The sequence below is a fragment of the Bubalus kerabau genome, chromosome 2 (assembly GCF_029407905.1).
Source record: "Bubalus kerabau isolate K-KA32 ecotype Philippines breed swamp buffalo chromosome 2, PCC_UOA_SB_1v2, whole genome shotgun sequence".
In the NCBI taxonomy this organism is placed as follows: domain Eukaryota; kingdom Metazoa; phylum Chordata; class Mammalia; order Artiodactyla; family Bovidae; genus Bubalus; species Bubalus kerabau.
In genome coordinates, this window is record NC_073625.1 from 63,185,389 (window position 1) to 63,199,484 (window position 14,096).

Consider the following 14,096-nt stretch of genomic DNA (forward strand, 5'->3'; position numbering starts at 1 on the left):
TCAGTAGGAAAATAAATAGCTGACCTTTGAACAACATGGGTTTGAACTGTGCAGATCTACTAATATGCAGGTTTCTTACAATAAATATACAGAAAAGTTTTTAGAGATTTATAGCAATTTGGGAAAACTTGCAGGTGAAGCTTATAGCCTCGAAATACTGGAAATTTTAATAAAAAGATATATCATGAAGGCATAAAATATGTTGATAGTGTTCTATTCTTAGGTAAAAGGCCTGCTGCTGCTGCTGCTGCTAAGTCACTTCAGTTGTGTCCAACTCTGTGCTACCCCATAGACGGCAGCCCACCAGGCTCCCTATCCTTGGGATTCTCCAGGCAAGAACACTGGAGTGGGTTGCCATTTCCTTATCCAATGCATGAAAGTGTAAAGTGAAAGTGAAGTCACTCAGTCATGTCCGACTCTTAGAGACCCCATGGACTGCAGGCTACCAGGTTCTTCCGTCCATGGGATTTTCCAGGCAAGAGTACTAGAGTGGGATGCTTTCTCAGTATAAGGTCAGTAATATTTAATACAAAATTAACAATGCATTAGTTTTCTTACTGTTTTATAACTTCTATTTCAAAGAACTACATTACCGTATAGTACACATCTCTCTTATAATTGGAGAAACTGAGTATCAGCCTATTATCACATGTGTTAAAAAAAGTAACAGTGTTTCCAATACTGTATTATGAAAGTGATTCTAATGCTGCATAATCTGTTATGAATGTGAATCTAATGTGATTCTTTATGCAATAAAGATTTTATAATGAATTATTTATTAGCATGCAGGCTAGGTTACCATTAAGCAATCATATTCTTCTTTATTATCAATGCATGAATCTTTACACTTATAAATAAATATGGGTTTTTTTAACAGCATCTTTTCATTTTTGAAGTCGAGTGTTAGTCATAAGCATAATATCTGTAGTGTTTTGTATTATATATAAAGCAATATAGATGTAGTTCTGGACATATGGTTCATCTTGAAAACATATGTAAACTTATGGCAATGATAAATACAGTACAGTATTGTAAATGCATTTTCTCTTCCTTATGATTTTCTTAATAATATTTTCTTTTCTCCTGCTTACTTTAATATAGGAATACAGTATATAATACATATAAGATAAAAAAATACTTGTTAACTGACCGTTTATATTATTGATAAGGCTTCTGGTCAAAAGTAGGCTATTTGTTATTAAGTTTTGGGGAGTCAAAGCTATAAATGGCATTTTGACTATGTGTAGGTTGGCCCTCTAACTCTTATGGTGTTCAAGGGTCAACTCTATATGCCTTAGATATTTGCATCTAATAACATAATTATTTTAGAATCAAATTTCTAATTTCCTATACTTATTGAACAGCTCTTCAATAAATAAATCAATAAAAAACCTATGTATTATTAAAAAGATAAGAAATGAAAACATTGCCAAGGGTGTGGAGAAAAGGGAACCCTTGTGCACTGTTGGAAATAGTGATCCAGCCACTATGGAAAACAATACGGAAGTTTCTCAAAAAATAAAAAATAGAAGTACCGTATAATCCAGCAATTCCACTTCTGGGTATTTATCTGAAGAAACTGAAAACACTAATTTGAAAAGATACATACACCCTTATGTTCACTGTAGCATTATTTATGATTATCTAAGATATAGGGCTTCCCTTATAGCTCATTTGGTAGAGAATGTGCCTGCAATGCAGGAGACCTGGGTTTGATCCCTGGGTTGGGAAGATCCCCTGGAGAAGGAAAAGGCTTCTCATATCCAGTATTCTGGCCTGGAGAGTTCCATGGACATGTACGGTCCATGGGGTCTCAAGGAGTCAGACAAGACTGAGCAACTTTCACTTTCACTTTCTTTCAGCTAAGATATAATAACTTGAGTGTTCACCAATGAATAGATGGATTAAAAATGTGGTGCACACAAAATAGTATATTATTTATTCATAAGAAAAGAATGATATATTTCCATTTGAGACATTAACAGATGTCAAGGGCATTATGCTAAATGAAATATCAGACAAAGACGATTACCCAATTACCTAATAATCTCATTTGTTTGTGATCTGAAAACAAAAACAAGATCATAGATAAAAGAACACATTGGTGGGGGGTGGGCAAAATGAGTGCAGGGGGTCAAAAGGTACAAATTTATAATTCTAAAATAAAGTCATGAAGATGCAATATACAGTATACTGTCTATAGTTAATAATACTTTATTGCATATTTACATGTTGCTGAGAGAGAAATCTTAAAATCTCTTATCACAAGAAAAATATTATAACTTTGTACTGATGGATGTGCACTAAATTTATTAGTGTGATTATTTTTTTTATAAATACAAATATTGATTGTTTTATACCTGAATCTAATATAATGGTATATGTCAATTAAACCTCAATAAATATTTTTAATTATCCAGTAAAAAGGGCCTATAAAGTTGCTGATAATCTTTTCATAGTAATGGATTTAGAAAGGGATATATAGGTAACATTTTAAAAATGGCATTAATATAAAATTAATTAGACTGAGGATAAACTAAAAGATCATATATGCCAAGTAGGATCTCTAAAATATACAATATCCAGTGGTCATGACAGACTTAAATATCTACCATCAAAAATACTGTATCCACTGCTGGTAACAATTCAGCTGTAAACCACCATTCTTTTAGTATTGTTCAATAACCAAATGAAAAGGCTTCACGTGATAAAGTAGATCTATGGTTTATAAAAAATCCTTTTGATCCAAAGAATTTCTAAACTAAGCTCTTGATCAGTGACTACTTATGTCATTAGATATACTTCCAGGGTACTTTATTTTTTTCAAATCAATTTTATTTTCATTTTATATTTGAGTATATTTGATTCATAATGTGTTAGTTTCAGATGTATAGAAAGGTGATTGAGTTACATGTTTATACATATATACACATTTTTTTTCAGATTTTTTCTCCTATATAGGTTATTACAGAATATTGAGTAGAATTCCCTCACCTGTACAGTATAGCCTTATTGCTTATCTATTTTATATATAGTTGTGTATATGAACTATGACTTTTAAGTTCTCAATTTCAAAGAATGTCCATATTATTGATTTAAAGTAATATTTTTAACAATTATACTTACAAATTAATACTTATAAAAAGTGTTGGACTCAGAAAGATGGATTTTATTTCCAGCTTATTAAATATTGATTATTTTCAGCTAATTAAACTGATGTCTGGACAGTTCAACTTTTTCTTTAATGTCATAAAACAAACTTGTTTCTATTGCTCCACTTTTTGTAGTTTAATATATAGGTAAAACATAAGTTTAAGGAAATGTATCCAATTGTTCTGAAATTTCAATAAAACAATTTGATGTCCAAGTGGGCAATTTCTGTCTCTGAGGCTGTCATTTTGTGCATTAGTGAAGAAAGAAATGAAAAGAACACAAATATTTGTATTTGTCAACTCAATATTTTTTATGCCTATATAAGGGGAAAAGGTGGAAGCAATGACAGATTTCTTCTTCTTGGGCTCTGAAATCACTGCAAATGGTGACTGCAGACATGAAGTTAGAATATGATTGCTTCTTGACAGGAAAGCTATGACAAACCTAAACAACATGTTGAAAAACAAAGACATCACTTTACCATCAAAGGTCCATATAATCAAGGCTATGGTCTTTCTAGTAGTTGTGTACAGTGTGAGAGCTGGACAATAAAAAAAGGCAGAGCACTAAAGAATTGATGCCTTTGAACTCTGGTGCTGGGGAAGGCTCTTCTGAGTCCCTTGGAAAGTAAGGTGATCAAATCAGTCAATCTTAAAGGAAATCAACCCTGAATATTTGGAAGGACTGATGTTGAAACTGAAGCTCCAATACTTTGGCCACATGATGAGGACAGTTTAGTCATCTGAAAAGACCCTGATGATTGGAAAGATTGAAGGCAGAAAGAGAAGGAAATAACAGAGGATGAGATGATTGGATAGCACCATGGATTCAATGGACATGAAGTTGGATAAACTCCAGGAGATGGTGGGGGATAGGGAAGCCTGGTGTGTTGCAGTCCGTGTGATCGTGCAGAGTCAGACATGACTTGGCAACTGGAGAACACCAACAACGTAGCTGTAGTAAAAAAAAACAAACAAACAAAACAAAAAAAACACACCACAATTTGGGGAATTTTATTAATTTGATTAACATTAATGTATTCAACTGAGAAAATTGCTCTTTATGTGGTAGTGACCATTTTTGAGTATGCCATCCTTCTTATAGGCTCTAGAGAGATATTTTAGTTCACTCAACAAATATTTACTGACCAACTATCAGAAACCAGGCCTTGACAAATGTGGACGGTTATTTATTAATTTAGTTGACCACATACTTATTGCATATCTTCTGTGTGTACCAGAGTCCTGCAAGGTAAATATAATATACTTGTTAAGTGATCAAACAACAAACCTAACTTCAAGAAGGATAAAATATAGTCCCTGAAGAAAGTCTAATGCCATCTATTCCCAAGACATTTTTAAAATATCCTGAATATTTTGAGTTAAGAAATAAATAGTCTTAGTGAAAGTAAAGTCTCAGTCATGTCTGACTGTTTGCGACCCCATGGACTATACAGTCCATGGCATTCTCCAGGCCAGAATACTGGAGTGGGTAGCCTTTCCCTTCTTCAGGGAATCTTTTGAACCCAGGGATCGGATCCAGGTCTCCCGCATTGCAGAAGGATTCTTTACCAGCTGAGCTACAAGGGAAGCCCAGAGCAAATGCTAACCTCCTAATCACTTATTTTGGAACACAAGGTATATTTGCATATTGAGCAGATGTTTCGGCATTATGTTTTAAACAGTAGTTACCACACTGGGTCAGAGAAAGCTGTATGAACTCAGGTACTGACCTTACATAATTTAAGAAATAGCATAAAATTATTAAAAATCAAATCATATAGCAATGGCTGCTACTGTATAATTGAAATCATTTTGACATTAGAAGTAGTAGTTTCAAAATGAAGTCTATATACATATTCATAAAAGTTTAGGAAATCTTCATTTCAGAAAACCTTGCCATATATAATCATTTCAGAGTTCTACTAAAGTTGAACAAGGATATATTTTCCTATAAAAATGAATAAAAATTACACCCTGAAGTGTTCAAGTCCTCCTCTTTCTTGGCTTTACATTATATTCTCTTTGTCACTGAACAAAGATTAGCTGGCCTGAGTTTTAATGTAGTTGAGAGACAAGGTGAAATGAGAGTCTTATTGCTGCTGCTGCTAAGTCACTTCAGTCGTGTCCGACTCTGTGTGACTCCATAGATGGCAGCCCACCAGGCTCCATCGTCCCTGGGATTCTCCAGGCAAGAACACTGGAGTGGGTTGCCATTTCCTTCTCCAATGCATGAAAGTGAAAAGTGAAAGTGAAGCCGCTCAGTCGTGTCTGACCCTCAGAGACCCCAAGGACCCTTCCAGGCTCCTCCGTCCATAGGATTTTCCAGGCAAGAGTACTGGAGTAGGGTGCCATTGCCTTCTCCGAGTCTTATTGCTAGGAGACGTTTAATCAATAGTAATTTAGTTTTACCTTTTTTTTCTGAATTGACTTAGAAACACAGCTAAAGAAAAAGATGTCATTGCTGTGAGACTTTGCATTCAATATAGCTATGGATTTGAACAGCAAATTATGAGTTAATTTTCAATTTCTATTTAGCTTAGCTGTTTATTAAAGAACAAACAGAATAAAATAAAATGAATAAGTCATGAAGTTGTTTTTATATATTTAAAACTTTCTAGAATACCACTGTCCTTTAGAACTTGAGTAATGACAAAAATGTTAAAGATCTATGTTCTTCAATATAGTATGCAATACTACACTGGTACTACAGCTAATGCTGGTTATCATATTGGACAGTGAACTTCTAGAACCGAATTTCAATAATATAATATGTTAATTAAATCCTTAAAGAAATGGTTTAGAAGCTTTCTGATATCATCCAAGATTTTAGCATATTATTATACTGCATTTTTACAGCACATGGTGCTATTACTATTTTAGAAAATTTTGAATAGTAAATGTACAATTTTAAACTACAAAACTCCATTTTCTTCACATTAATAGTAATGGGTATTGATTTCTCCATCATTCTGATAGCTATAGTAAGTCACGATTCTTTGTTCAGTAGAGAAAATGGGAATTCAAATTTGGTTTTACACAACCATCTAAAAAATGAAGTGTTTATCAAAACACATATCTTTGTCTTAAACCTTTTATAAATATAAATGCAAAATGTAACAGATTAGCTTTCCATTTCTAATATGGAAATTAAATTATTTATTGTTCTCAAATTAGGCTTTCCCATAATGCATGGTTTTATATTAACTATGTTATTCCATATTTTATGCTTACATAAGCCTAATGAGAATACTGATATTAGGAAAAACAAATTAAGTACATCTGATCTGTCATTAATAATCATTCATCTAGAAACTGAAGGCATTTCGTTCATAATATGTCAGTAAAAAAAAAAAAATCCTGATAAAGAATTTTGGAGGAATTCATCCCCACATTCATAAATTAGCACCTTGCATGTACTAATGATTTTCTATCATAAACATTTATTTTGGACAGACTGAATTACTGGAACCAGCTGCTTAGAGTGATCAATTTCACCCATCTCTCCACTTTTCTTGCTTCTATTGGCACAACTTTAAAATTTCATAATTCCCCTTCACCATAGAATAACAGCATTGCTCTTTCTCTTAATGCCTTTCTGTGGAAGGCAGATATATATTAGATAACACTGAGATTGGTTCATCTGTTCCTATCTTTTTTATATCCATTGCCTGCTCACCCTTGATAACATAAATACAATTATCATACACCTTAGTCGGTAATAAGAACAGATTAGCTTTTTATACCAACAATCTTTTCCACTTTACAATGGCTTTTGCAAAGCCATAATTGACTATCTCTTTTTATTACCATATTTAATGTGTTTTGGTTCAACTTTTCCATATTATCTTTCTCATGACTTTGCTACATGATATATTCTGAGTCAGAACTAGAATTATACTTAATTTTCAGCACATGTTGCCACAACCCAGCATATCTACATTCTAGGAGTGTTTAGGGAAAATGAAAAAACACTGCAGGTAAAGGAGTTTCTCCACTGAGGCAGGAAGAGCAGAAATGTGTGTACTGAAATGCCTGGCAAGATCATCATGGGGAGACTGGTTTACATTGGGATTTACTTAGTCTCAAATAGAGTAAATCAAGGAACTGAACACCAATTCATTTCTAACTGTCCATTCATTTCTGGCCTGGCTTCCAGTTTGAGGAGTCCATCCATTTATAGAGAGTTGTGATGACACTCGGGTAATATTCAGAATTACCTTCTATTTGAAATGGTGAATCTAGACTATAAACATTTTTGATCACAAACTATTCTCAATGATGCTATATTCAAACTCAGATATTCTACTCTTTATTAATGTTTTGGCACATAGCTAATCAGAACAGATAAAGATATTTAGTTTAAAATATCTAAAAATTTGGAAAAGAATAACAAAAGTATCAGAATCAAAACAGTACCCTGAGGGGACTTCTCTGCTGGTCTAGTGGCTAAGACTCCACCCTCCCAATGCAGGGAGCCAAGGATCGACTCCTGGTCAGAGGACCAAATTGCACATGCTGCAACAAAGATTCCATATGCCACAACTAAGACCAAGGGTATATTAATATTTAAGGCCAGATTAATATTTAAACAATAGTATTTTGGAAAAAGAGACAAAAATTAGATAATCAGGTAACAGTAGCTTATTAAGGTAAAAGTTAATTAAACCATTCAGGATGGGGAACACATGTATACCTGTGGCGGATTCATTTTGATATTTGGCAAAACTAATACAATTATGTAAAGTTTAAAAAATAAAATAAAATTTAAAAAAATAAATAAATAAAAAAAGAAAAGAAAAATAGATGAAAGTTTAAATCAATAGAAAAAAAAAGCAAGTATGATGAAATAAGCAAAAGCATTATATAGAGAAAAATAATATAAAATCATATATGAAATATTAAAAAATCTGTGAAGTCATTTTTATGCTCTCATTTTCATACCCATAATCCAACTCATCAGAGAATTCTATTGGCTCTATCCTCGAGTTATGTTTTGTAGTCGACCACCTGTCATTAACTCACTCAAAAAAAGTGAAAGTGAAAGTTACACCTACAGTCCATGGACCATAGCCCCTCAGGCTCCTCTGTCATGGAATTCTCCAGGTAAAAATACTGGAGTGGGTAGCCATTCCCTCCTCCAGGGAATCTTCCCCACCCAGGAACTAAACCCATGTAACCTGCATTGTAGGCAGATGCTTTACCTTCTGAGCCACCAAGGAAGTCTCATTAACTCACAACTACCCTCCTACGTGACTTCCCTGGTGGCTCAGCTGGTAAAGCGTCTTTCTGCAATGTGAGAGACCCGGGTTTGATCCCTGGGTCGGGAAGATCTCCTGGAGAAAGAAATGGCAACCTACTCTAGTATTCTCGCCTGGAAAATCCCATGAACAGAGGAGCTTCTTAGGCTGCAATCCATTCGGTTGCAAAGACTCGGACATAAGTGAGCAACTTCACTTTTTCCTTTCACCATCCTATGTAAGCTCTCTCTTTGACTCTTAACATGGCTCCCAAATGGGCTTCCCCAATTTCCCAACTTGGGCTTCCCTTGTGGCTCAGCAGGTAAAGAATCTGCCTGCAATGCGGGAGACCTGGGTTTGATCCCTGGGTTGGGAAGATCCCCTGGAGCAGGGAAAGGCTACCCACTCCAGTATTCTGGCCTAGAGAATTCCATGGACTTTATAGTCCATGGGATTGCAAAGAGTCGGACACGATTGAGTGACTTTCACTTCACTTTTACTTCCCCACTTAATACCTAATGTCCATTCTGTGCAAGAGTCAAAATTTTCTTTGTAAAACAGACTTTTGAATTTTTTTTCCAATTTCACCCCATTTGACTCAGGAGAAAAAGTTCTTCCAATAGCTTACACGTGTCTGATTTATCTTGGTTTTGGCTATTACTCTGACCTTATCTGTTACCATTCTCTCTACTGTTCAGTCTACCTCTGATTCACTGTCCTTCTATAACTAGTTTTCTATGTGATTTCAGATGGTTTATTTCATCCATTCCTGGAGGTCTCTGCTCCAGTGTCTTCTGTTTAGAAATGACATTCTGGATAAACAGGACACAAAGGAATAGACTAGGAATGCAGTGCATCTGATACTTGTATGTCTAAGAGCAATGTACACTCCTTCACCAGCTTCTGTTTACATACATTGAAGACATCCATTTACAAGGGTGCCACATGGCCAGAAAAAAGTTAAAGAGTGGTTGAGATGTCTTTTTCCAAGACTATAAAGGAAAGTCAGGAAAACTTGTGAATACGTTAAATAAAATAGTGATCATCTTAAAAGTACTTTCAGGACTTTCCTGGTGTTACTGTGGTTAAGAATACACCTGCCAGTGCAGGGAACATGGGTTTGATCCCTGCTCCAGGAAGATTTCATGTGCCTCAGGGGAGCTAAGCCCATGCATTGCAAATACTCAGCCATAAGAGAAGCACCCTCAATGAGAAACCCAGGCACCTCAGTGAAGAGTAGCCCCCACTTGCTGCAAAATTCCAATCGAAAGAAATTTACAACACTAAAATAAAAAGTCTAGGAATATTTTGTTTTGAATAGGAATTTTCCCCCCAAATACGTGTATTATCTTGTATAGAATATATGATTACATATGCTAATGTGTTCCATGAATAATTCATAACTTCAGGTATGAAAGATAATTTGAATTTCAAGTATTAAAATTAATATACCAAATATGCTATGAGATTTATTTTAGTTACTAATATCTTTAAAAATGGTTTATTCTCTTTTATATTCACTGATGTTTAAATTGTAATTTTAAAGTTTCTAGCAATGTGTTTAATTATTGTCCTTGTAAGAAAAATTAAATATGGTCAAATCAACGTAATGACTAAAAGTAGACAGCATTTTATTTTGTTCCAGTTAAATATTAAAATAAATTAGAAGAGCACTTGAGTTCATCATTTTGTTCATTGCTCTCCATTTGAAACCTACAACAAAACAAAACTGAACCATGTCCTTATTTAATCAGCACTTTAATCAGTTCCAGAGATTCATTTTATATCTGGAAACTGCCTCATTAATAAAAGGAAATGAGAACAAATTAATATGCTGAATATTTTTCTCAAGATGTAAATTCGTCAAGTTGTGGGCAAACTGGGCAGGAGAATCAATTTTAATTTCTGCAATCCAAAACCTGTTTAACTTTTATTTTGTGTATGTGTTAAGTATCTTGTGACATTTTATATTAAGTAAATTATATGTCCATTTAAAGTATATTAAAAATGATAAAAAAGCCAATGTATAATATCCTATAAATTTACACTAAATTTACTGATTTTACTTTAAATGTGTTGCACATATTAAGATCTTATTTATATTGTTGATTTTTTTTGTAATTAATACAATTTTTTTATTCTAAAATATTTTGAATATTTTGCTCTGTTATGTAGCATTAACTATAAAAGTGTTGCAGGTCACATAAGTTTTTCTAAATAAATTCACCACATTAATAATATTTAAGTGCATTCTCTTTATTAATACTGTTACTCATTTTCTTTAAAGGAAAAATGTGATATCTGGGAAAAATGTGAGAAAACACAAGTATATTATAACAAAATTAGTATGAGTTATTTTATAAATTATTATAAAATAAATGGAGAAGGAAATGGCAACCCACTCCAGTACCCTTGCCTGGAAAATTCCATGGATGGAGGAAACTGGTAGGCTATAGTCCATGGGGTCGCAAAGAGTTGGACATGAATGAAGGACTTCACTTTCTTTCTTTCTATAGTTCCTTTTGGAAAAAGAAATGGCAACCCACTACAGTGTTTTTGCCTGGAGAATCCCATGGATGGAGGGGCCTGGTGGGCTACAGTCTATGGGGTTGCAAAGAGTCAGACAAGGCTAAGCAACTAACACATGAACACACTCACATAAAATAAATACTAACTTCAGTTGAGTCCAGTTCAGTTCAGTCGCTCAGTCCTGTCAGACTCTTTGCAACCCCATGAATCACAGCACACCAGGCCTCCTGTCCATCACCAACTCCCAGAGTTCACTCACACTTACGTCCATCTAGTCAGTGATGCCATCCAGACATCTCATCCTCTGTCATCCCCTTCTCCTCCTGCCCCCAATTCCTCTCAGAATCAGAGTCTTTTCCAATGAGTCAACTCTTCGCATGAGGTGGCCAAAGTACTGGAGTTTCAGCTTTAGTATCATTCCTTCCAAAGAAATCCCAGGGCTGATCTCCTTCAGAATGGACTGGTTGGATCTCCTTGCTGTCCAAGGGACTCTCAAGAATCTTCTCCAACACCACAGTTCAAAAGCATCAATTCTTCAGCATTCAGCTTTTTTCACAGTCCAACTCTCACATCCATACATGACCACTGGAAAAACCATAGCCTTGACTAGATGGACCTTTGTTGGCAAAGTAATGTCTCTGCTTTTCAATATGCTATCTAGGTTGGTCATAACTTTTCTTCCAAGGAGTAAGCATCTTTTAATTTCATGGCTGCAGTCACCATCTGCAGTGATTTTGGAGTCCCAAAAAATAAATTCAGCCACTGTTTCCCCATCTATTTCCCATGAAGTAATGGGACCAGATTCCATGATCTTTGTTTTCTGAATGTTGAGCTTTAAGCAAACTTTTTCACTCTCCTCTTTCACTTTCATCAAGAGGTTTTTTAGTTCCTCTTCACTTTCTTCCATAAGGGTGGTGTCATCTGCATATCTGACATTATTGATATTTCTCCCGGCAATCTTGATTCCAGCTTGTGCTTCTTCCAGCCCAGCATTTATCATGATGTACTCTGCATAGAAGTTAAATAACCAGGGTGACAACATACAGTCTTGAGGTACTCCTTTTCTTATTTGGATCCAGTCTGTTGTTCATGTCCAGTTCTAAATGTTGCTTTCTGACCTGCATAGAAATTTCTCAAGAGGCTGGTTAGGTGGTCTGATATTCCCATCTCTTTCAGAATTTTCCACAGTTTATTGTGATCCACACAGTCAAAGGCTTTGGCATAGTCAATAAAACACAAATAGTTGTTTTTCTGGAACTCTCTTGCTTTTTCCATGATCCAGCATGGATCTTTCCATGATCCAATTTGGTCTCTGGTTCCTCTGCCTTTTCTAAAACCAGCTTGAACATCTGGAAGTTCAAGGTTCACGTATTGCTGAAGCCTGGCTTGGAAAATTTTGAGAATTACTTTACTAGCGTGTGAGATGAATGCAATTGTGCGGTAGTTTGAGCATTCTTTGGCATTGCCTTTCTTTGGGTTTGGAATGAAAACTAAACTTTTCCAGACCCGTGTCCACTGCTGAGTTTTCCAAATTTCCTGGCATATTGAGTGCAGCACTTTCACAGCATCATCTTTTGGATTTGAAATAGCTCAACTGGAATGCCATCACCTCCACTAGCTTTGTTCGTAGTGATGCTTCCTAGGGCCCACTGGACTTCACATTCCAGGATGTCTGGTTCTAGGTGAGTGATCACACCATTGTGATTATCTTGGTTGTGAAGATCTTTTTTATATAGTTCTTTTGTGTATTCCTGACACCTCTTCTAAATATCTTCTGCTTCTGTTAGATCCATACCATTTCTGTCCTTTATTAAGCCCATCTTCACATGAAATGTTCCCTTTGTATCTCTAATTTTCTTGAAGAGATCTCTAGTCTTTCCCATTCTGTTGTTTTCCTCTATTTCTTTGCATTGATCGTTGAGGAAGGCTTTCTTGTCTCTTCTTGCTTTTCTTTGGAACTCTGCATTCAGATGCTTATATCTATCCTTTTCTCCTTTGCTTTTTGCTTCTCTTCTTTTCACAGCTATTTGTAAGGCCACCTCAGACAGCCATTTTGCTTTTTTGCATTTCTTTTCCATGGGGATGATCTTGATCCCTGTCTCCTATACAATGTCATGAACCTCCGATCATAGTTCATCAGGCACTCTATCTATCAGATCTAGTCCCTTATATCTATTTCTCACTTCCACTGTACAATCATAAGGGATTTGATTTAGGTCATACCTGAATGGTCTAGTGGTTTTCCCTACTTTATTTAATTTAAGTCTGAATTTGGCAATAAGGAGTTCATGATCTGAGCCACAGTCTGCTCCCGGTCTTGTTTTTGTTAACTGTATAGATCTCCTCCATCTTTGGCTGCAAAGAATATAATCAATCTGATTTTGGTGTTGACCATCTGGTAATGTCCATGTATAGAGTCTTCTCTTGTGTTGTTGGAAGAGAGTGTTTGCTATGACCAGTGCATTTTCTTGGCAAAACTCTATTAGTATTTGTCCTGCTTAATTCCATATTCCAAAGCCAAATTTGCCTGTTACTCCAGGTGTTTCTTGACTTCCTACTTTTGCATTCCAGTCCCCTATAATGAAAAGGACATCTTTTTTGGGTGTTAGTTCTAAAAGGTCTTGTAGGTCTTCATAGAACCATTCAACTTCAGCTTCTTCAGCATTACTGGTTGGGGCATAGACTTGGATTACTGTGATATTGAATGGTTTGCCTTGGAAATGAACAGAGATCATTCTGTCGTTTTTGAGATTGCATCCAAGTACTGCATTTCGGACTCTTGTTGACAATGATGGCTACTCCATTTCTTCTAAAGGATTCCTGCCCGCAGTAGTAAATATAACAGTCATCTGAGTTAAATTCACCCATTCCAGTCCATTTTAATTCTCTGATTCCTAGAATGTCGACATTTCTGCAGCACTCCAGGCTTCCCTGTCCATCACCAATTTCTGGAGTTTGCTGAAACTCATGTCCATCGAGTCAGTGATGCCATCAAACCATCTCATCCTCTGTCATCCCCTTCTCCTCTTTCTTTCAATCTTTCCCAGCATCAGGATCTTTTCCAATGAGTCAGTTCTTTGCATCAGTTGTCCAAAGTATTGGAATTTCAGCTTCAGCATCAGTCTTTCCAATGAATATTCAGGACTGATTTGCTTTGGATTGACTAGTTGGATCT